The sequence below is a fragment of the Tachypleus tridentatus genome, chromosome 6, assembly GCF_004210375.1.
Source record: "Tachypleus tridentatus isolate NWPU-2018 chromosome 6, ASM421037v1, whole genome shotgun sequence".
Lineage (NCBI taxonomy): Eukaryota > Metazoa > Arthropoda > Merostomata > Xiphosura > Limulidae > Tachypleus > Tachypleus tridentatus.
The window spans coordinates 69,576,265-69,602,259 of NC_134830.1; positions in this window are offsets into that span (position 1 = coordinate 69,576,265).

The following is a 25,995-nucleotide window of genomic DNA, read 5'->3' on the forward strand; positions in this document are numbered from 1 at the left end:
GACCTTGTCATTCTTTTCAGACACTGTTTGTCCATAAAATATCGGGTATCTAGTATCCAGCAGTAATGTGAAATTGTTTGTCTGTTTTATATATATGCAAAAACGGCTCGTTTGGGTTGAGAAAATATTTTACAAAGGTTCACAAAGAACTTGACGATGACCGAAGAAGGTCGAAACGTTGTTCGCTCTTCCGTTTTTGCATATATATTTCTCAACAAGTGGGTTTCTCGACATCACTGTTTGTCTGTTTTGAATTTCGCGCAAAGCTAGACGAGAGCTATCTGCGCTAGCCGTCCCTAATTTAGCAGTGTAAGACTAGAGGGAATGCAACTAGTCATCACCACCCACCGCCAACTCTTGGGCTACTCTTTTACCAACGAATAGTGGGATTGACCGTCACATTATAATGTCCCCACGACTGAAAAGGCAAGCATGTTTAGCGTGACGATGATGCGAACCTGCAGCCCTCGGATTACGAGTCGAGTGCCTTATCCACCTGGCCATGCAGGGCCTTGTAGTGTGAAATAATGACTAACACAGAACTTCAAAGTACAGCATGGGTCCGAGAATATAATTATTTATAACCTAAAATTAACCACAGTAAGTTTTTAGGTTTAATTTCTTTAACAAAATATAACATAAATTTCATTGGCCATTGGTATGTCATAGGAACCCATATAATGAAAAAATTAGACTTGTAATGTTATGTTTTGCTCAGACTTCACAAACTTTTTGTGTTGTATCATAATGAATACAGTTAATACTCCTACAAATCTCATGAATGGTTTTATTTTTTAGACCAGGCTGAATCTGGTTAGGTTTGTATATTGAGACGTTCTTTAGCTTATATTCCTAACCTTCAAAGTCTCAGGAATATGGTTATATATATTTATTATAACTCTAGTCCAGCTCTGTTGTATCCAGCACATCTAGAGAATCTCACAAAACAAGGTTTATTTTGTCTCTTAACAATAGTGCAGGTTTCTCTGGACATGCAAGTTTATTACATTTAGAGGTCTAATGCAGTAAAGAAGCTTCAAGCTGTTTTATCTTTCAGAATTTCTAGGTGTTCTAAATTTACTTCTTTTAACCATAATAATACTATTGTTTATCAAAAGATCTCTAATTTAATCATTCAGAACAGATTACCAAGATATCTCTAATTTCAACCCGTCAGAACAGATTGGTGGCTGACATGGTTGGACGTACTTCTCATCGTGTTATCTTTATTATAACTTTAACTTCCTTAACGAATAATTAGAAAAAAGGTAAATGCATCAAATAACTTATGTATATACACTGCTGGCCAAAATCTTAAGAACAATGAACACAAAGAAAAAATATGTATTTTGCGTTGTTAGACTCAACCACTTATTTGAGTAGAGCTTCGAAAGATGAAAATAAGAAAAGGGGGGAAAAAAAACTTTTTTAGCATTTAATAGGGAAAAAGGGGAACACTATGATATTAGCCTAAATACTAGCTGATCAAAAGTTTAAGACCATACCAAAAAGAAGTCCTAAACAGGGTAGGAAATGCCCAACAAGAGGTCTCAGTAGTGAGTTGCACGGCCATCATTGCGAATAATTGCAAACATTCGCTTTGGCATGGTCGATATAAGCGTTTGCAGAAGGCTGGCTGGAATGATATTCCAAGTGGTGAAGACGGCTTCATGAAGATCATGCACTGTTTGGAATTGACGACTATTTCTACAGACGTCCCTTGACATCCACCCCCAAACATTTTCAATGGGGTTCAATTCAAGCGAATACGCAGGATGGTCCAAAAGAATCACGTTATTAGACAAGAAACAGTTCTATGTCCTGCGGGCATTGTGGATTGCAGAGTTGTCCTGCTGAAAGATCCAGTCATTTCCACACAAACGAGGGCCTTTAGTAAATAAGGATGCTCTCTCAACACACCAATGTAGACAGCTGCTGTTTGACGTCCATGTATAACCTGAAGCTCCATTGTTCCATGGAAGGAGAAAGCACCCCAGATCATGACGGAACCTCCGCCATTGTATCGTGTAGTAAATGTTTCCGGTGTGATATCCTTATCGTGCTAGTAACGTAGGCTGCCATCTGGACCATCCAGGTTAATTTTCTTTCTCATCACAGAACAAAACCTTCTTCCAATTTTCTACATCCCATGTTTGGTGCTTCTCAGCAAAGTTTAACCGAACTGTTTCGTGGTGTTGAAGGAGGCGTGGTGTTTGAGGATGTTTATGATTTTTAAAGTCTTTCTCTCGTATATGATGTCTTATTGTTCTTGAGCTGCATTCTGCGTCCGTAAGGGCCTTAATCTGGTTCGACGATCGGCTGGTGTCTTGCCGGACAACCCGTCGAATCTTCCTGCTCAACGCCGGCGAAATTTTCTTGGGCCGATTACTTGAAATTCTCATTCCGTATCCTTCGGGGTCTTTTAAGAAATTTGCAAAAAAAGTTTTACTACGTCCAATCTCACCAGCGATGGCACGTTGAGAGAAACCTTGCTTTTGCAGCTCAACAATTCTGCCACGTTTAAATTCTGTCAACTTTTTAGTCTTTGCCATGTTTTACTTAATGTAACACAGGAGATGTCAGTGAAAAATGTTCACAACGATAATGCTTGAACACAAATGACTAAATTTCGTTACGTGTTTACCGATTAAACTTTTGACCTGCTAGTATTTAGGCTAATTTCATAGTGTTCACATTTTCCCTATGAAATGTTAAAAAATATTTTTATTTTTATTTTCTCTTTTCTTATTTTCATCCTTCGAAACTCTACTCAAATAAGTGGTTGAGTCTAACAACGCAAAATTCATATTTTTTCTTTATGTTCATTGGCCTTAAGATTTTGGCCAGCAGTGTATATGACGAGGTGATTAAGGCACTCGATTCGTAATCTGAGGGTCGCGGGCTCGAATCCCTGCCACACCAAACATGCTCGCTCTTTCAGCCGTGGGGCGTTATAATATGACGGTCAATCCCACTATTTGTTGGTAAAAGAGTAGCCCAAGATTTCGCGGTTGATGGTCATGACTAGCTGCCTTCCCTCTAATCTTACACTGCTAAATTAGGGACAACTAGTGCAGATAGCCCTCGCGTAGCTTTGCGCGAGATTAAAAAAACAAATATATATCTATACACACTCACACAATAGCAAATGCTTTCAGTAAAGAAACAGGAAGAGGTACGATCAGGATGTGTTTTTAAAAATTACATAAAAATTACTTTCGAAAAGACTTAAGAACAATTAAAAATTACCTCATAAGAATGTGAATGTTAAACGAATTTTACAAAACATCAAAAGAAATTAATCAAGATATTAGAGGCTAAGAGATAAAGATAAAATGGCTAAGGCCCAATAATTAGCGTTTGCAGACAATGAATCTGAGAGTTCAGAGTTTATGTCCCGTTACTGTAAAAACACGCTTTTCAATTTGGAGGTCGTGGTCGCCTACAAGAGAGATGATAGTCAAATCACTCTATTCTATCTGCTATGTAGCTTAAGAGTTGACTATTTGTCTTCCTCGTAGTCCATAAGCTCAAACTTTATGGATAGCTGTGCACACTTAGCAATTGTTTAGCTTTGAGAGAAAATTCTAAACAAAAAAAAATATTGTAATGTTAACCGAAAATCTGACGTTTAAATTAAGGTGAAGTTGAAAAGTTTTTGCTAATGAATTCAGAGGTAACTTATGTTACATTAAAACGATTTTTGATCCTCAGCACGTCGTAACAGCCCATGGCACTTCGTTGGGTCATACTTTTCCTGACGATCATACAGTAGCCCTGTATTGGAGTTTCCATGAATGAACTTTGTTCTGCATTAGAGATGTAACTTACATCACATACGCGTTCAAAACCACAGCATCGAGCAGGAAATACAATATTGAATGAATACATCATGCAGTCGCGTAGGAGAAATACAAAGGAAAAGACGAATAGAAAGGATTTAAAAGTAATTGACATACATGACGAACATCAATTCTGAGTTGTCAATTTCGCATGAAGTGAAAACCAATTATAATACATTGTTATTACCTATGATATATACTTACATTATATTTAGTATTACTAAGAAATGGTTCAAATTTTAGCAGTAAAGTTAAGAATAACTCTCTTGATAAAGGAATAAATATCCTAATATTCACTATCAATTATTCATCTCAAAATCTATTTATCGTAGATGAACAAGTTAAATTAAGCTACTAGTATCAGAAATTGTTATGGGCGTCACATAAAACATACTTACAAAGTTATCTTATATTTTGTTTGAAATTAGCTTTGTGTGGCTGACTGTAGTTCTCATAACATTTTTAACAAACTTCATTTCCCCCCAGTGTCTCAGCGGTATGTCTGTGGACTTACAGCGCTAAAATCCGGGTTTCGATACCCGTGGTGGGCAGAGCAGAGATAGCCCATTGTGTAGCTTTGTGCTTAATTCAAAACAACAACAACAAACTTCATTCACCTGTTTTCAAAATTTGAGGTCGATGTTCTCCTGTGGTAGTTTACTTTTTTACCAAGTCCATGAATTTCATCAAACCTTTCTGATGAATTATGTAAATTTACTCATAATGTATTTAATAACTGAATTATCAATTTACTGAAACTAGAGTGTTACATATTCGTAAATCATTAGATTAACAATAAATTTGTAAACTGAATTATTTTTATAATATTTCAAACACCGTTTCCTTTAGTTTGTTGAGAAGCTCGAACCAGCAATTTTGGCGTTTAACGGTAATTGTACTTTGTCCAATCTGTATGGGATAACGAAAAGATATTCAATAGTAAAATAATGAGTTGCGATTCGCGCCATTGACGGTGACAGAAAATTATACATGTCTATGAGTAATACGCAACGTTTGATTTGGTTTGAAAGTAACTAGTGGTCTCTAAACACCAGTTTCCTGAGGTTCCGGTAAAACTGAAGGACAAGTTTAGTCCTTAGGCTCTTTTCCTCCTCTGTTTCTGCCTCTTCTTACTTTTGAATTGTATTTATTTATAGTTTATACCTGTCGCCAGTACGAAAGCTGTAAAACCTCATCATCCTCGGATAAAATACTACTGTATAATGATACATTGGCTAACTGTCTAGGTGATAGAGATGGCGAACACAACATGTCGTAAAAACTCAATGTTGTGCTAGTAATAGTTATGAGGAAGGTTCTGTTCTCTCTCACCACATAATTTTAAAATGACAACCTTATCTTTTCAAAGTAAAGACAGTTAATCCCGTTTAACAGATATTATTACCGCATTTACAAAGATTTTTATATTCTTCTTTGATGGTTTCTTCCGAAGTCAGTTATATTACAAGAATCTAAGAAATAACGTTGAGGTAGAAGTACTAGTTTTTAGCGGTATTAATTACCATACTTACTGCTGAGGTAATTGGGTGTGTGTTTTCTTATGGCAAAGCCACATCGGGCTATCTGCTGAGTACACCGAGGGGAATCGAACCCCTGATTTTAGCGTTGTAAATCCGTAGACTTACCACTGTACCAGGGGTAGTCGGAAGGAGATAAATTAAAATAGGTTTTAAAATAATAATATAAAGCTTTAAACTTTTATAAATATCGCTTTCAAGTCAACTCTAACTTGTGGATCGCGTATTCGACTCCCGTCACCCTATATGCTCGCTCGTTCTGCCATAAGAGGCGTTACGTTATGGACATTTCCTCTTTTCGTTGGCAAATAGTGGCCCATAAACTGGTAATGTTTACCACCTGTCTTTCCTCTAGTCTATCACTTCAAAATTAGGGACAGCTAGCGTAGATAGCCCTTGAAAATCTTCACGCGAAATTCAATAAACAAACAACTCACAAATGAAACATGTTTATCAGGTCGATAAATCGCAAAAATTTAGCAATGGTCTTCTTGGTGACTGAGTGTGTGTGTTGCTTATAGCAAAGCCACAGAGGGCTATCTGCACAGCCCACCGAGGGGAATCGAACCCCTGATTTTAGCGTTGTAAATCCGGAGACATACCGCTGTACTAGCGGGGGGCTCCTGGTGACTGAGCTACAGAAAATTCTTCTCAAAATCTCCACCCATCTCTACTTGCAAAAGATTGTTTATATGACTGGCCAGAAATTCAAAGGAAAATAAAGTATTTACTTCGTCATAGCTACGAGATGATTTTTTTCCAGACATTTATCTTTCTGCTGTACAAATTATTTCAATTTATAATAAACATATTTTTTGCTGTTTCTATTCAATAAGTTATTTATAATATTCAAGTAACTCATTCTGTAAGTTCTTAAATGTTTAAAAAACAACATGTAACGCCCTTAGTCCTTCATCACGTCGTTTCTTCTTTAACGTGATTTTTCCAGTGTTTAGACAAGACTTCTATCGTCATTGAGATGATGTCCAATTTATTAGTTACGTTGAAGAAATAAATTATTATTTAAAAGTTCAAACGCTTGCTCTTCTGTTTCGAAAACAAAACAAAAACATCATTTTCGATCCTGTTCAAAATTCTACTCATACGACCGCTCATTTAGTTTGATTTATGGAATTCGTTATTAAAGAATTTAATTTGAGGCAATTCACGATAACTGGCCTTCTTTCGTTATAGTGTTAGTTCTGTTTTTACTCGCTGTAACATACATAAAAGAATACCAGCTTCATCGTTAGTTGCTGGACTTCTGATTCACTTTGTAATGTCACTGATAGAATACCAGTTTCCTTCTTGTTGTATTTATTTTTTTTTATACAGTACTAGATTTATTATTACTTGCTGTATTTTTCATTCCGTTCATAACATGACTGATACAGTAAAAGCTAATAACTGAATGTCTAATCACTTTCACCCAAATCTGTTATTCGAGAAAATTCTATTTTCTTTGTTTATAACTTATATGATGAATCTAGTTCACAATATTTTGAAGAAAATGTTATGAATATAACACATCTTAGTAGGATCACCATTCACAATTTTTATCGTTCAAACGGTATTTAAAAACAAATATATTACAAAAGACTCTTACTTTTGTGTAGCTCATTTTAAGTATTATACAAGTAAAAACATTTAACTGTGATAACAGAGCACACAAAGAAAGCAAAGTCAGATATACTAATAAATAATCTCTGTAATTAAAGTATGCTATTCGTTTAAAAAAATAACCAAATCCTTTTTTTTAACAGACGGCACTCTTACTCAGATTTAAACTATCTACATTATATAATTAATTACAACGTATTGCACAAAACACTGTTCAGAAACAGCATATTATCTTCTTCATTGTTACATCCAATCTCTTCGTTTTTAAAGTAAACTTCCGAAGATATTATTCTTTATTTAATAAGATTTTCAGACGACTTTTTTGTTAATAATGAACTCACCAGAAAATTTAAGCTTTAGGAGAGGATATGTTACGTCTCAGCTTACAATGAATCACAATAGTAGCTCTAACTTCAAATTATCAAATGCTATTGACTTTTACAGTACATTTTTTGGACTGTATAGACTATAGAGTTTCAGTTGGAATCTTTTTTTAAGCTGCTGTACACCAGTTGGAGTCCTTTTTCAGGCTGCAATACGCCAGTTGGGGACTTCTTTCAGGCTGTAGTACACCAGTTGGGGTCTTATTTCAGGCTGCAGTACACCAGTTGGGGTCTTCTTACAGGCTGCAATGCACCAGTTGGGGTCTTCTTTCAGGCTGTAGTACACCAGTTGGGGTCTTCTTTGAAGCTGCACCACACCAGTTGGGGTCTTCTTTCAGGCTGCAGTACACCAGTTGGGGTCTTCCTCTTCATTTTGTCTTTTGAACTTTTTTAATCATGAAGTTCCAGTTTATTTAGAATGGCTTTACACAGCTGTTTAGGGGAGGTCTTCATCTTCCATTTCTCCTTCAGCCTTTTTTCCTGATTATGTTTCGTATTAGTTTACATCGTTCTCTTATAGTTCTTTATTCAGTTTACGTTTTTTTTCACAGATTGAATTATTTTTATAATTAATTCCTTGAATCATATGAAATATTTGTTTTCTTTTAACTTTACCCTTTATTTAAAAATAAAAGCCCCCCAGTGGCACAGCGGTATGTCTGTAACGGGGATTCGATGCCCATGGTAGGCAGAGCAAAGATAGCTCATTGTGTATCTTTATGCTTCACTTCAAAGAACATAAACACAAATTTCTATTTTACTAAACCCTTGCCCCACGCTAGTACAGCGGTATGTCTCCGGATTTACAACGCTACAATTAGGGGTTCGATTCCCTCGGTGGGCTGAGCAGATATCCCTTTGTGGCTTTGCTATAAGCAACACACACACTAAACCCTTGGGTTGAAGAAGCTCTGTTGTACACACCTCAACGTCCCACAGTATCCTAAATACTGTCACAATATCCTTTTTCTTTTTTTTTCAGTACATTCTTCTATTACGTGTTTGCATGATGTCTTCATTGCTTCTCTCAATATATTACAATGACAACACTTTTATTGTGTACATTACTCAGACCTTTCACGAAGTTAATTACTGATTGTTATTTCATCTCGACTTACTCTGTTTTAATTCTGGTTGTTTACTTTTATTTTTTGTTAGGTAACATAGTTTAGCTCACATGTTTTTTTATTCTCTACAGTTTCGTTTCTATGAACTCTACATTTTTTTCTTGTAACATGCACCAAGCTCAGGCGTTTTGTTCTTGTTTAATTTTTCTTTTGGTTTGCTCGCTGCTTATGACATCATTTTCTTATACTCGTATTCATCTGTTGCTTTCATTTCATTCATCACATTTTCTGTATGTAACACGTACATATTTTGGGATCGGATGCTGCTCGTGTTGTGTGCCTTTCTTTATTTGGCTCTGATTTCACGCCATCTTTAAACTTCATTTTCCAAGTGTTTCGGTTTCTCTTTTATGTTTGTCATGAAAATTTCTCTTATTTTACTTTTATCCCTCTTTCCATTGGTATATTTCGTTCACCAGTTGATAAAGGTTTGGCACGCGCCTTGAGTGGCTCGAGATGTACAATATCAATACCCACTTGATTTGAGTTGCAGTATAACAATACAATGTTCATACTTTATTGTTGTTGCTGATGCTGTTGATTGTTTCTCATTGGCTTTCAAACATTCGTATGATCAAATTATTTCCAGACTTTAAACCAACTTTACGTTTTGTAGTTGCCAATTATTCTTATTTTTTATCTTTTTTTACCAAGACGTTCATTGTAAATTAATTCACTCTGTAATAATTTCAAGGAATCTGATACCTTAAATGACTAGTAGCAACTAGTGGCATGCAATTTCCTCTACGTATTTGTTATATATTAAAGAGAAAAAGAAAATACCAACTGAGGCACTACTTCCGCTCAGTAGGAAGATTTAGAAGAAAGGATAAATCAAATTACTCCAAATATTTATACCATTGATGAGACAGATGGTCAGATAGAATTTAAAAAGCGATATAATTGTAACGTTCGAAGAAAGTGCAATTATCAAAAACACAATGTTGTATTAAAAAAGTAATTATTGTATGCACATGATATTTAACTGTTTCTTGAAATTTTTATTTCTTAAAGCTAAACTTCTTTATTTCCAAGATAGTAAATAAGGCTTTTATTTACGGCCTTAAAGAAACTACATATTTTGAAAGTAATACTGTCTTGAAATACAGCTATGTTATACACCAAAAAAATTATCCACTTCCAGTCTTCTCATTTTGCTGATACGGTCATTAATTAACGGACAAAGAAGCAAAAAAGTACTAAGAAAAGGTAGGATCTAGGAATCAAGTAAACTGTTTTTTTTATCATTCAATACGAGTAAAAGTACCCGTCCACAGTGACGTGAAAGTTTAAGTTAATCTGTCAGCTTGCATTATTTCATAAACTTTTAAAAGCTTCATTGTGTGTGTTACACTCTTGGTTTCACTCAGAGCAAAAGCTCTGAGCTTCTTATACTGCCTACCACGTAAAGTAATTTTTAAGCAGTCATGCAAACAGCCGCTCAATAATAACAGAAAATCTACATTTTTATTATTTTAGTTTCGTTGCATTTTGAAATGTGAATGATAGTTTGATTAATTCGTAACAATTTAATGTACAATATCCTGGTTGCAAAATAAAACTTGGCATCAAAATTATTCATGTCTGTTCTCCCATCATTTCGAAAGGGAGTGTTAAGCTTTGTCTGCGTGCACAGCTTTTCAAACGGGAAAGAGAGGAACGCTCAGTTAGAACTACCACTGCTCGTAATATGTATACACAAAATGGAAACAAAAATGTGTGAATACTATAATGTTTAGTTGTTGTTTTTGCTTGTTTCTTTTCTGTAGACATAACCATTTACTAATATCTTATTATTGAGCAAATCCGCCTCGTGCACTTGTATATTAAAGAAAATGGAAATTGCGTTTCAGAAAGCGAAACAATAAAACTGTTGTGCCATAAAAAAACAAACATTAAAGAATTTATTATTATTCATTTTAATAGAGGTGTGCAAAAATTAAATTATTTCAGTAGAATATCGCACTACAGTTTTTATCAAAGAGTAAATAATTATCAAAAACCAATTGATAAAGACATTTATTGTCTTTTAAGTTGTTGGACTTTTTCGGGTTTGTGTTGAAGTTATTCTTTCATGTGAAATGAAAAATAGTCCTCAGTCACAAAGAAAAGGAACATATTTTATGAAGTTCAATTTCAACTAAAAAAAATTGTATCGTAATTTTTTACCAAGCTTCGTGAGGATATCTCAGTTACGAAAGGAAATGTTTGACAAACCAGTTCAGCAGCTATTGTTTTTTCGAAAAATTGACTTTGGACTACTCAGATTACAAGCCTAGTGCCTTAACCACTTGGCCAGGCCGGACCTGATCACCTTAAATAGAGTGTTTGGTAACCACTTTGGATAGAATGTCGTGCAATCACTATGCGCAGGCAGTTGGATCGGTTTTGTTTTAGCGCAATGGGCTATTTTTGCTCTCTTCATCGCGAGGAATCGAACCCCAAATTTTAGTATTGCAAGTCACTAAACTTATCGCTGACCCTTCAGGGGATTTGGCGATGGACAGATTCATTAACCGCCATCTCCAAGGAAGATTATTTTACATCCTTGAAAGTGAACAGGCTCAGGTAAAGGTTGTTGGAAGTGTTAAAAAAATTCAGAAATACTGAAAAAGTTTAAGTTCCAATTAACGGACACCAGAGCTTATTTGTTTATTTGTGGTCTCTGCGCAAAGCTCTGGCAGATGAATATGGGATAGCTAGTCAACAGTACCCACCGCAAGCTCTTGGGTGACTTTTTGAATAGTGGGATTTGATCTTTAGTTTTATAGGGCACTCACAGCCTAAAAGTGCTAAGCAAATTGTTGCGACAATGATAACACTTGGAGTCAAAACTCAGGCATGCAAACAACTAGGCCACCCCCGGCCCCAACAACACGTCTTTGAAACATGGCACTGTCTGTAGGTACAAAAGTATGTAAGAGTTTTAACGAAAATCTTAAACGCTCAAGGTTAACTTGAAATATTTTTACATTGAGGAGAATCTACGAGTAACAAATTCGAAGTTTTGTATGCACATGTACCGTCTTTAAAGTCGCTCTTCTAACAGGAAAAACAAATAGAAGAAAAAAATTACAAATCGTCTTGGCTACAATAGATATCCATTTATAGTAATCTTGAATAAATAACAGAGTTAGAAAATACATTACTACCCTCGAACTTAAACAGTATGTTTTAAATATGATTTCTCAATGTGATTATCTTTAAAAAAACAGCAAAAATTGTTGTCAAGGAAATTTAATACAAATAACTAATTAAAACAAACGATATTTGAATAAGTTTTCTGTTAATTGAAGAATGCGTTATAGATTGTTGAAATAAACACTTCTGTACGACTAAGTTTTCTATTAAAGGCGAAACTACATCATGACACGGCTTCCAGTTAAATGGGAAATGTTAATAAGTCAGCACGTTCATTCAATACATGTTTACGAAATTAGTATCACATAGTGTGATTTTTCATAAAATAGTCAATGTGTCACATTAATTAAGATCGTTTATACAATTCATGAGCTATAAAAGATTCGGAAATGAGTGGCTTCAAGTTAATTTTGTTTTCAGGTCGTCTGTGTTGGATAATCTTCTCGTTTCTGAAAATGACTTATGTTTGACTTTTGTAATATCAATATATACAAAATAAATAGGCAAATAAAGATAAGTTTTTCTACTGTACACGATCTGAGTTATATATGGGAACAGTACAGAGGAACGAAGTTAAAGCTTTTGATTTTAATGCAAGGAATACCTTACTTGAAAATGCTGAGATTCCCTCTTGCTTCTAGCTTTACAATTATATGCCTACAATGCTAGAAATATACACGTTGATTGTTGTAATTGACTGCAGTGGATCTGTGATATCATTGTTAGTTGTAAACACTACAATTATAAATTTTTGTATCTTTTTAAATTGAATAATAAGGAGTGAGGTTCACTAATTAAAGATAAAAAACACAATAATCTGCTCAGTGAGCAGATTGAATAATTATATTGTGTTAAGTCACGCTATTTGAACATCCAGGTTATGCTGTTAAAATGATAACAACTTGTGTATGAACTCAAATGTTGGTCAAGATTGCAGAGTGAATAATTCTTAGAAAATAATGAGCAATCAAAAACACATTTAGTATCTATTGAACGGATTAGTGAGGACACGGTATTACTTTGAAGTTTGTTTTTTTACTACCTTTTGGTTGTTTTTTCTACTACCTTTTGGTTGTTTTTTTCTTTGCTTTGTAAATAAAGATAGAAACTGTCTTAATGCCCAGCTTATCAACACTTTTAACACACCTTTTTTAAATCGAAGACACTCCAAAATATGTTTTTTCATAGTTTTGCAGAAATAAAATAATATATTATAGTTTCTTTGAATACAAAAATATGAGCATTTAGACCATCAACATTCTTGACTTTTTATATTTTGTCAAAGCAATCATTTATATTCATAGTTTTTAAAGTTAAAAAATTATAGTTTCTAAAATTACATTTGTTCACATATCCACGCCCGTACACAAACGTAGCCTAGATCAACTGTTTCTTGGAATTTACAGTTGTCGTGTTTTTTATAATTTTCTCCTCTCATATGTTCCCCATGCACATTGATATGTCTGCGAACTCCCACCTCTAGAAACCGGGTTTCGATACCCGTGATAGACAGAGCACAGATAGCCCAGTGTGTAGCCTTATGCTTAATTCCAAAAACAAACAAAATCTCCTCACACATTCAAGCTAAAGTTGTATAACAAGCCAGTGTAAGCAACATTTAATACAAGTAAAATACTTACTAATCTTTTTTTTTCTTGAATTACACCGTAACTACAATCTGTGTTACTTACACACTTCCCTTTTCTGTAACATAAGACCTTTCGTGAAAGGCATTTTTTTAGTTACAGCTGAAAGTGAATTATTGGGAATTTCTATTATCATTTATTTGAAAACTGAAACTGTTTTTTCTAAGACAATATTACTTTTGTTCTTCATTACGTACGTTAAAAAATGTAAAATTTCAATAATTCTTTCTTCATTTTTTCAAGTATGCAAACCTTAGCCAAATACAGAAAGGTGCGTGAAGAAAGTGCCAGTAGTGGAGAAGACACTAATAGCTGTTAATTAAATCAGAGGCAACATGTATATCTAGTACACAGAAGTCACAATAGCTTGATTAACTGCACGTGTGGTTAGCTATGGGATGACTTCTCACTTGGCAGTTTCACACCTGAAGGGTGAAAGAGTAAACCTCCTTCCTATACTAGCAGGTTCACTTCCAAGGATGATGTGATGAACCTCTTCAGAAGTTAAGCACGAGAGAAGCAGTGGGATAAGCGCTTTTTTTCCACGTTGATAATTACACATACGATAAGCATTAATAATTACACATATGATAAGCATTAATAATTACACAACTGAGCAGTGAAAGATGAACCTCTTCCAACATCGATAGTTACACACCTGAGTTGTGATGGATCGACACTTTCCATGCACGTTAGTGTTAATGTTCAATTTATACCAAGTCACATCAAGAATGCTGTTCTTGTTCGTCACAAGAGGGCTACACGTGTTATATGAGACACGCCTTCTTTTTCTATTACATGTCTTTCTCATGTCATTCAATGAAATTTAAATTTTTAGAGAGTTTGGAATTAAACTTATATTAGTTGTATTATCAATACCTCATGAATGCACTACTTAAATATTTCTACCGAAATTTTATCGTATTCCCTGGAGTTATTGAATTATCAATACTATAAATAATTAAATAGACATATTTTTGCCCAAATGAGGCAAAGGTCATTTTGCACGAGAATAGAAACAATATCGTTTATTTTTTTAAGTGTATAATTATTAATATACAATAAAGATATTTTGTCAAATGTGTGAATAGAGTTAAATGTAATAAAAATAATCCTGAATGCATAATTCTACATATTCTTATGTATATATTAATGTATTTCATTTTCTTACTTCTGTTTTGTATTCTATATGTCTAATGGAACTTTATCTGGCAGTAAGTTTTGTATAACAACTTGTTAATATACTCCGTTTGATCATTGTAATCCTAGTATTTGTTCTATGTAGTTATATTTCATTGTAAAGCTCGACTTAATTACTGACTAAAAATAGTGCTAAATAAATTCCAAAGTTACAGCTAAATGTGTCTGCTGTATCAATCTTTATCCCATTTGGGACTTTTTTTTCTCTGTAAATACTATTATAAGCACCTTTAATGACTTATTCTACACATTTGCTAGGATCGGCATGATCAGGTAGTTAAGTAGCTCGGCCCGTAATATGAAGATCGCGGGTTCGAATCCCGATCACACTAAACATGCTTGCCCTCTCAGCCATGGAAGTATTATAATATAACGATCAATCCCACTATTTGTTGGTAAAAGAGTAGCCCAAGAGTTGACGATGACTTCCCTCTAGTTTTATACCGTGTAGCTTTCAAAGCAAACCAGGATCTTGTAATGTTAACCTTAAGGGAAAAATGTTTACAGCACATAACAAAAATATTATGCCCATCTCTCATCCAGAACGTGTTCAGAACTTTAAAAAAAAAACAGGCTTGTGACGAAAGTGATTTCATCTTATGTTTTCAGGCTTTAATGACCACAAATTCTCAACATACATGAAATGAACCTGATGACCTCTTCCATTATAAACATTTCTCAACTGGATATTATGAAAACCTATTTTACAAAAGAGCGTGAACAATACCATCAATTAATTCATCTCAATAGTAAAAACACTCACTTTGAAAACAACTTTTCTCGATAAACAAAACGTCACAGAACAAACACGTTACTATTTTAAGAATCCCTGTAGACAGGAGAAACGACACATGATTAAAAGTTTTGTAACAATCTCTAAGATAGAACGACGTACGACAAAAAATTCATTTATTTGCACGACTGAAACATACAAAATATAAGTGTAGTTCACTCGTGGTAGTTACTGTGTAGCTAAGAAAATCATTCAGTGCATTCCTTATCTGCACAGTTTTGTTATGCTGTCATGTCGTCGAAATTATGATAAATAATAACAGTTAAACTATCAATACCTTAATTTGTCCGCAATTACTTTTGAAACTTTCGCGTAAGTAAAATATGCAATGAGTGTTTCTCGCCACTAGCAGTTTGAAACAATTCGTGAAGGTTTTTTGCCTCGAGCAATGACTATGTTTTCTTAGTTTCTCTATAAATGGTTCAAGCAACTTGCGCAAGTATTCAAGCTAATGGCAAAACTTCCTTTCGTTGTTGCCATTAAAATACACTGGACAACTATCAAATAACGAGAAATAACAGAATAATTACTATTTTATTCTCAATAAAAGGTATACAACTGTTCAATGTCCTAAGGCAATATATTTATTTCTTATCCTTTGAAGGGTATAACAGCCATAAAACTTCTAATTGTGAAAAAGATCACAAGTTTGCACGACCCTTTCATTACGTGAGAACAAACAGTACAGCAACTAAAATACAAGTTGTACCGTATATTTAATGAATACTGTAACTAAACTAGTATTTACTGGATTTTGTTACTATAATTTTTTTGTTTGAACAAGCTGAACTAAACATTATTAAATATCAAATGTACCTAACCCATAACATATATTTATGAATGCCTCTAGCTGTTATTTTATAGCCAATAAAATCAGTAAGTCACGACCAAGTTGCTTTGTGTGACAATGCAAGAAATGTTGTTTTTCAAATACGAAAAGTAAAATACATTTTACAAAATCATACCTACTCTTAAAATTAACAATACATTTACTGACTGCAATCTGAGACGAATGATTACCTGCCAGTGCATGCTCCAGTGTTCACCTAAGGAAGAGGATAAGCCATATGAGATCAAATAAATTACCCACCTAAGCTGTTATTATGTATGCATTTGTAATTACAAAGGATTTATAATGTCGTATTTCTTATTCTCCAGTCCTGGAGGCAGAGTTTTAGCTTTAACTGAACTGCCTTATATATATATACATTTAAATAACACGAGAAGCTTAATGTTTAGTGATGATAAATCCACAACCAACAAAAGCAAATTTGTGATCCAATGTAGTCTGTCCTGTTTTGAGTTCATTTCTATTTCGACAACATAACATTCTCACAGTAGTACTAAGTACTGATATTGTAATATCAAACTTTTGTATGTTGTAGTCACTATAGTGTACAGATAATGATAAATTCGCGTATTTTAAATAGTTTTAAACTAGACATGAAAATTGTTAACTTTAATTACAAATTATGATAATTATTTTGTGATTATATTTTTTCCATCGCCACCTGGGATGTTGCTGTAATAAGATCTGCATTTAAGCTGATTAGGCTTAGAGAAATGAATGTATATTATACTACAGATGCTTAATGCACTTTATAACGTTAAATTGGTTTGAGATTAATTTCCGGCAAATGTTCCAAGGATAAGTTTTAGTACTTAAAGTCAGTATTTTTTCTTTACACATATTTATATATAATGCAACATCTTTGTACATATCACGATAGTAGGCAGATTTGTTATTGCTTAGCATATTACAAAAGAACGTGTGAATAATTTATGTGTACATATTGACTTTAACAATTACAAGAAATTAACGTGGTTACTATTATAATAGTATGATTGTACTTATAAATTATATTGTTCTCCGGTGGGTCAGCAATAACTTTCAGGATTTACTATATTAAAATGTGGGGTTTGATTTCTCACGGTGGACAAAGCTCAGTAGCCGATGAAGAAGCTTTGTGCTAGACAAATTAACATTAGCAAGCTATATTATAACAATTTTAGTAATAACAAGAAGCTCGCCACTAAGAAACATGTATACAGTCGTCGAACGAAAAGGTACAAAATATTAATTATGACCTTTAACTTATGACACTTTCAGCCGTGAATAACTGATGACAGTAACAGTTAACTCTGCTGTGATAATAGCGACAGTCAACTCTGTTATAATAATAGTGACAGTCAGTCCTACTGTGATAATAATGACGGTTCAGAGCAGTAATTTCACGCGACGAGTGTTGCTCGATAGTATTTCGTTTTGTGTGCAATTACAAGTTAAGAAAGACTCGGCCTAAACTATAGGGACCTCATATTTAGACGTTTAGCTCATTGTGTGTGTTTAAATGAAGCAACCAACGCAGTTGTGGGACTTATGCTAATTTCACCTTACAGACGTCACTGAAAGATAATAAGTTTAAATTTTGTATTACATTTTCTTACTGATGTAAACAAATGGTATTGTTTTGTTTGACTGAATTATTACGGAGTTTTTTTTTAACAGGACTAGAGAAAGAGCAGAGTAATCAGAATAAATAATTATGTAAATAGCTAGGTTACTTATTTAATAATCTTATTTCCTGTTTATTTGTCTCAAAGGTTAATAGTAGTTTTCCTTTCAATAGATCGTTTAAAAAAATATCAATTTTCTCAAGTTTCTGCCTCATAAACGATTGTCAAACCATTCATTACATTGTCAAGTGGACATTATAGCTTTAACAGTCTTTTATCTCTGTCTTTTTCATGATTTTTTAGCTGCCAGAGGTAAACCTGTTTTTGCAACAAACGGTGCCGGTATTTTCTAAATAATTTGTCAAAATGGTCAAACACTGTTTTATGAACGTATCAGAATTGTTTGTTCGTTTCGGACACTCATGATATCTATACAAAGGCTACTTTTGTTAGTCCTACACTAATTTGTAACTTATAAACGAGACGAAAAGTAACTTGTAAGCATCCAGGCTAACTCTTAAATTAATACCATTTAATAAAGGGATTTACCTGTCACTCCTCTAACACACTTGTTACCCAGAAGGAAAGAGCGTAATAATGCAGGCCGCCCAGGGAAAGGGGGGGGTACAGCAGCAAATCTCAAGTTTCGATACGTGTGGGTCACAAAACACAGATATCCCATTGTGTAGCTTTGTGTTTAACAATAAACAAACAAGCTATATTGCGACAACGGAACACACACTATCGAAGTACTGATCTTGCGTGTACAATCCAGTAAGCTTGTCATTGGTCATACCTGAATGCATTACAGACCGTTATAACTATGAAGGCTATAAAGATAAAACAGATCGTCGTTTTATAACTCTCCCGAAAAGTCTAAAGGCTTACAAGGCTAAAATTCATATTTCGTTACCCATGATGGGCAGAGCACAGATAATGGATTTTGTGTGTAGCGTGGGTTTAACTAAAACAATATCTCTCTAAATATATATAACCACAATTTACGTTATTTGTTGTTATACAGAACATTTATATTCTACAAATGTAAAACATTAGCTAAAGATTGTCTGCTAATGTTTTTTGAAGTACTTTAAAATACATTCTGCCATCAAATCTCTCAATGCATGCATATTTACTTATGAAATCATGAAAGTTTACGTAAGTTCAGGAGTATCCTCTACTATTATTAAATATATGTATATATCTGTTGTTAGAGTTTCGCATATTTATTTGCCTATCTACTTTTACATCTTCATATCCCTCATGAAGATGTCGTCTATCCTTATTTTGGTATTGTAAGTGTAACCTGAACAACCAACACCTTACCCAACACATGGGCTAAATAGTCAACCCAAACACTTCAAGGTTTAGGCTTAGCTGTCACTAGTTCAGAACTTAGACCAGAGGAAAAGATATTACTCAAAAGCTACCACAGCCTTACTGAAAGCCATTTATTAAATGTGACAGGAGTGTTACACAGTATGGTTAAAGCAAAATTCTATAATATTGGTAAAATATTTTCTGGAGGCTTGTTCTTCTAGTTTAAATAATATTATTATGGATTTTAGTTAGCAAGATCTCCTTCGTTTGTTTCTTTAATTAGACATTTCAAAAGCTAGATAAACTTATTTAGAAGGTAAAGAAGCAATCTATCATATTTTCTGAAATATTTGTTTAAAACAGGCCAACTAAAAGAAGACTTCTACATTTTAAAATTCATCAACCTCGCCTCAGCTGCGACCAAAGTATTGGCTTCAATACAGTTTTGTCTTTCGCACTCTAAAATTATATTACCATAAAGAAAAAATCCTATACCAGGTATTGAGAACACACTAATGACGTCACACGCAATACGCAAAAAATATTCGTTGAAAATTTTATAGAACGTTTTTAAGAAAAAATATATATAACAGAAGAAATATCAATTCAAAATAACTAGCAATTAATAAATTAAGAAACATTTACTAAAAATGTTTTGTAAAAATTTCCCAGGATTCAGTATAACTAAAAATACACATATGAAAATTTAAGACAACATACTTTGAAATCCAAATAGAAATCACTATTTGAAAATTAAAGTTGACATCTGAGATTACAATAAAATCGTTCAAAAATTGAAGGATAATTATAAAAAGTTTAAATTGGTTAAAATGCCAATATAATAGACCTATAAGAGTTATGAGACATTAAAGGGGTGCTGATGTTGTTTCAGCACAAAGCTACATAAGGGGCTATCTGTGCTATGTCCACCACGGAGGAATCGAACCTCTGATTTTACCGTTGCAAATCCATAGACTTACAGATGACTCACAATGATACAAATTGTAAAATTTCAATTTTACTGGCTAACAAGTAGGGAACTTTAATTTAGAGAAGTAAGTTCAATTTAAAATAACTCTAAAGTTGGCACTTATAAGGTTTCTAAAGAACATACAGATACAGAATAAGGAAACTAAAAATGGAATGAAACATAAAACAACATGTAAAAATTTGAAGTAAACTTACAAGTTATTCAGTTAATTAAAATTCAACTTTAATTTGGATAATTGAAAAATACCAAACCAGAAAGTACAAAAAATAACAGAGAAAATAACTCAGTGCAACATAAGAATTTATAGACTTACAAAATGTACAATTTAGAATTACTCTAAAACATTGGACATTATAAAATAGAAGTAATCTAGAACTTCATATGAAGGGAAATTCAAATTTTTAAACTGTAAAAGAAAAGTAAATTCTTAAATTATTTTACAGAATGAAATCAGATGTTAGCAGCAATGTAATCTTAACGGAAAATTTAATTCATTTTTCTTTCTAAACTTCCTTTCAATTTTTTTTCAAATAAAGCAATCATTATATTTTAGTTACTAATTTTTAGTTAGGAGTTCAGCATCTCAGATAACTTAAGAAAAAATCAATACTTATGTAGAACGTTGATGAATTAGAAAAACAATTATTTAGTTGATCTGAAAACGGTGTTTTAAATTATTTGAAGACCATTTAGAAGTGTATCAACTGAAAGATTTGACCTACAATGTAGTTTATATGTACTTTATAAATTTGAAGAATAGTTTTAGTATCGCATCCTTAGAGATGGATGTGATAATATATCAGAATACTTCGTTACAATATATTTCACTAACTAATCTCTTTTTTCTTGCCAGTTCAATTTTTATCATATATAATAGCTGAAAATTTATAATATTTATTGGCTTATTTATACATTTGGAAACTCTTATTATTTATCTCAGAAAATTATATTACGTTTTTCTGTGTTTTTGGATTCATTTTAATTCTTCACAAGAAGTAGCATACTTATAAATATAATAAAGTTAGTGGAATATTCTTATTTATTGAATGAACTCTACTACGTGATGCCATTGAACGGCTTACTGATCGTTGTTAGTATAGATAATATTGCTAGGAGGACAGAGTACTACTGTTACGTATTACGATTTGAAATAGCCTGAGACTGAGTTACATTGTGATTTTAATTTATTAATTTAATGCAGAGATGTACACAAATATTTTAATACGCAAACAATAATATAATTTATAATAATGGTAATTACAAATACTGATTTATATACAAAAGTTTTAAAAATTAAATAATACTGAGTCTTCTTTCTGGTCTGAAACTGAATATTTTATCGACAGTTCACGATGAGCGAAAGTATTTCGAGTTGATATCGGTATAGTTTACTTAAAGGGTAGCTAGCTAGCTAGCTTTTGCTGATCTGACGTGAGTTTTTCACCGCTGAAGTTATCTAATGTTTTCGTAGAAATACTAACGTTCGATGGTAGCCCGCTGAAGTTAAATGGTTTGTAATGCTCGAAATGTATAAACGTTCCTAGTCAGTGATCTGTAATTTCCAGATTAATAAGCGTTATTACATATCATTATTTATTTCGGACGGGTTTCTGATATATTTTATACGTATATTAACGTATTACTATTTCAAATAACCGGAAAATTTAATTTGAGCTTAGCAGTTAATTAAATATTAATATTTATTAAATTTATATACTTTGTCAACAAAATTGATACACACAATTTCTTTTTTTAACACAGATATATTTTAATATACAAACATAAAAACACAATACAATTTAGAATAACGGTTATTATTAATAGTTATTACAAATAATAGTTTCTATAAAACATTTCTACAAACTTACAAACATTACTGATTCTTATATCCGGTTTAGAACTGAATATTTTATCGACGATCAAAGTCCACGATGAGCACATTAATTCTGAATTAATATTATTGCACCTCGTTTGAGCTAACTAAATACCATTTCTTGATTGGCCTCATACCGCTTAGAAATTCATTTCTAACCGAGAAAGGTATATAATATATTCGTAAAAACAATAACGTATGAAGCAGTTCACTGAAGTTGAAACAAATCTATAAATTTCTTGGTCAAATTCTGTAGTTTTCCAGTTAATAGACGTTAATGACAATAATAGCTTTCTAGGCCAATAGCATACTAGCTGTAGCTGTCCAACAATACTCTCTCCTCCCGTCTCTTGGCTTTTTATAAGAAACACGCAAGTTTGTAGAAATTTCAAAAAATTCTCGAGCGCTTTCATCAAATAAGTATTGTTGTTTTTACAATCACGAATGTTCTACATATTTCGAGGCTAAACGTGACTTGCGCAATACATAGTCAACAACGGAGGTCACATGCAAAAAATAAAGACTATGCAGAAAGAAACGTAGGAATTACAATAAACGTATAACAATAAATCTGTTACAGCGTTTATCACAGTCATAGCTTCCGAAGTTTATTGTATACCAACCAAAAGCGTGCAGTTTGTGGAAGCAAGGGAGCAGTGCTTCCCCAATACATATTACAAAATTAATTTTTATGTGTCAGCTAAATATAACGTTATGAACTTGCAATTGATTCATACGGAAACACTCTGTTACACCGTATATAATCAGTAACCACCTTGTACAAGCGGAATGAAAACACTGTTGGGGACAATCTGGACTACAACTCGCAAAATGCTTTCTTTTTACAGTTGATTTTAGTTTTTCCCACTAGAAACAGCTTTATTTCTAACAAAAACATCTTTTGTTGCATAATATATTATTTAAACTATAAATGCTTCTTAAATTGCTTTGTTTTTGTTTGTTTGTTTTTGAATTTTGCACAAAGCTACTCAAGGACTACCTGCGCTAGCCATCCCTAATTTAGCAGTGTAAGACTAGAGGGTAGTCATCACTACCCACCGCCAACTTTTGGGCTACTCTTTTACCATCACGGCTGAAAGGGCGAACATATCTGGTGCGACGGGGATTCGAACCCGCGACCTCAGATTATCTTCTTAAATGAATAAAAAATGTCAAATTGATACTTGTATTTAAAAAAAACAACATACCTTGAATGTTATATTGGCCTATTCTATGGCAGAAAGAAAGCAATTATCAGTTTATCTTACTTCAAAATACACGCAAAATTGAAACTTATTGTCAATTTATAGTCTATGTATTAATTTACTTAAAATCACTAAAAATTTAAGCGAATTAAATAATTTATAAATAAGTTAGCATTTCGTAATTACTATCTTATAACTTAAAATGTATAATAAACAAATAAAATATAATAAGAAAAATAATAATAATTTATATTTAATTTTTTTGCGATATTTGGAAACTTTTGTTTTTCATGACTTGCACCTAGCGCTCGTGGCTCTTTATTACCTCTCTGATGTCACGTGATGCGCAGGTGCTTTGAGCATTGTATCAAATTATACTGTTTTTTTTGTATGCATAATTTTTTTTTGTGAAGTGTCACCATACAGATTTGAATATAGATTGAGAAGATAATAGGAAAAACTGTAACTGTAGTATTGAAAGCTTATTTGTGAACAAATTTAGTACAATGAGTTTTAATGATAAAGAAAGCATCATCAGAAATGGAAGACCGATACCAGCTCTAAGCCTGACTAGAAGAACAAAGCACTTCTTTCATTTAAAAAGAATACACAACTACATCAGAAATGCGCAACGACAAGAAAGGCTTGCAAGTTTAGCGTTAATCGCGATTTAGAAGAAGCTTCTTAAGGAAATAAAGACTGATAGTTTCTATAAAGATGTAATAAATTTATTCAATCAAAAGGAAAGAAGAGTAGAATTAACATATAAATAAAGTAACAGAATATATCTTGTTTTTATCTTTAATTGGAAGTACTTTATCTTAAATATGATTAATGACTATAAGTAATTAATATTATCTTTATTGGCCGTCCTGTACATATTACATAATCCACCTTCTATGCTTTCGCCTTCCCATCAAAACAAATCACCGCACGCCCCTGATACCAACTGTGGCAAACCAGCAATATAAACTGTTTCTCGGCGCGTCGGTTTGTAAACGTTAAGGTGAGATTCTAGAAATTTTAGTTAGACCAACAATACACTAGTGCTTTCATGAAACGTAAATTGTTCATTCTTACGCTCAACAATCTTCTACAAACGTAATGAATAGGCAAGAATTTCGCAATACATATCTAACAGTGTAAGTTACACGAATTTATAAATATATATTTAACTAAACAAACATCGATATTATAATAATCGTAAATCCGTTACAGTACGCGTACAATATATATATATAAAAAGTCGGGCTGAAAATAGTTCCATGATACGTTCTTTTTCTGAGATATAATAATCAAAACTAGTATTGTGAATCTTAATTATATTTTCATGGTCAGACTATGTCTCTATGAACAACACAACCACAATCTTACAATTAGGTTGAATAGGCAGAGCTCCCAGAAAATTTGAAAACTCCATACAAACTATATATATGAATGAATAATACGGTTTATTAAAAAAAAATTCTCATGTTATAATCAAAGTTATCCTAACATAAACTTTACTCACATTTGACCTGTTTAGTGTAAAAGATTTATCTATAAAAGTAGCCACTTATTTTAATTCATTTTCTCCACAATAAATCTGAGGATATATATAATATCCAAATTAAATATAATCCAAGTTATCCTAATCTGAGCTTTACTAATATTTGACCTGTTTAGTGTAAAAGATTTATCTATCAAAGTAGTCACATATTTCAACTTGTTCTTTCTACTATATATATCATTAGGTTTACATACACCAATACATATGTTTAGAATATTTTTAACTGCTGGTTTTATTGGTAAACAATAATTAAATTACTGCTAAAAGAATTATAACTATAATTATATTTTATATGCTTAGTGAATGTAATTGAACGTAATAAAATGTGTCAAATTTAGAAATTCCTTGCCCGAATTGTACTGTCATCAAACATAATTTTGCACAAAAGACGTTACTAAATGTTTCGAACCATAGTGTTTATATTTCACATTTAATATCGTATTCTAAACTCTCGGTAATTTAAATACGAATATCTTTGTTTCGTCCTGTTCGGCAAGTATACATAGCAGATATATGAGGGATGTTTATTTTTATACCTTCCGTGTCTTTCACCACTTCTGCCGAAACATTCTTGACGTTATTTTTACTTGTGATCACTGCTGTGCAGCCAAGCGAATCCGGAGTGATGGAGCGCGTGCTAGGCATCATCCCCGATATCTAGCCAATTGGGTTCAAGTTAATGCCATAGCAGTCACGTGCTACGAAGCCTATACCGACAGCGTGTAGTTATTATATTAGGCTCGATCTCTTTGTGTTGCAATTGTTAACCTTTAGTAGTGGTTACAAAATTTCTTGGTTGCCAGCTGTTGTTGTATTTGTGTGTGTGTTGTTTTTGTTTCTTTTTTGTTTAACGATTGAAGCCTATCGTGATTATGCAAATTTTCAAGTAATGCCCAATTAAAAAAAAACAAACTAATAAAATGTGTAGCGCCAGTATTGGTTTGAAAGTGATGAACTGAAACTTACCTGGGTTTTTCAATTCACGCCAATCTGTTCTATTAGGTTTACGCAGTAGTGTGAGAATGTTCCCACCACATTGCACAAATTAAACGTATTTTGTTTATAACCCGTAATATCTTACATACACGACGTAAATAAAGTCCTGTTTATTTTTCATGTGTACTGCAAGTCACTTAAACGAATGTGTATTTTAAACTATCAGTTGAAACGTCAGAAATTCTCTTTTTAGTTCCAAGGTTAGGTTCCATAATGATATGTTTAGATTCTACAAATATGAAAAATTATCAGTCAGCTTTGTCAGTTAAAAATAAGATTTTTAAAATTCAAATACCTCGTTTGAAATGTTCCTG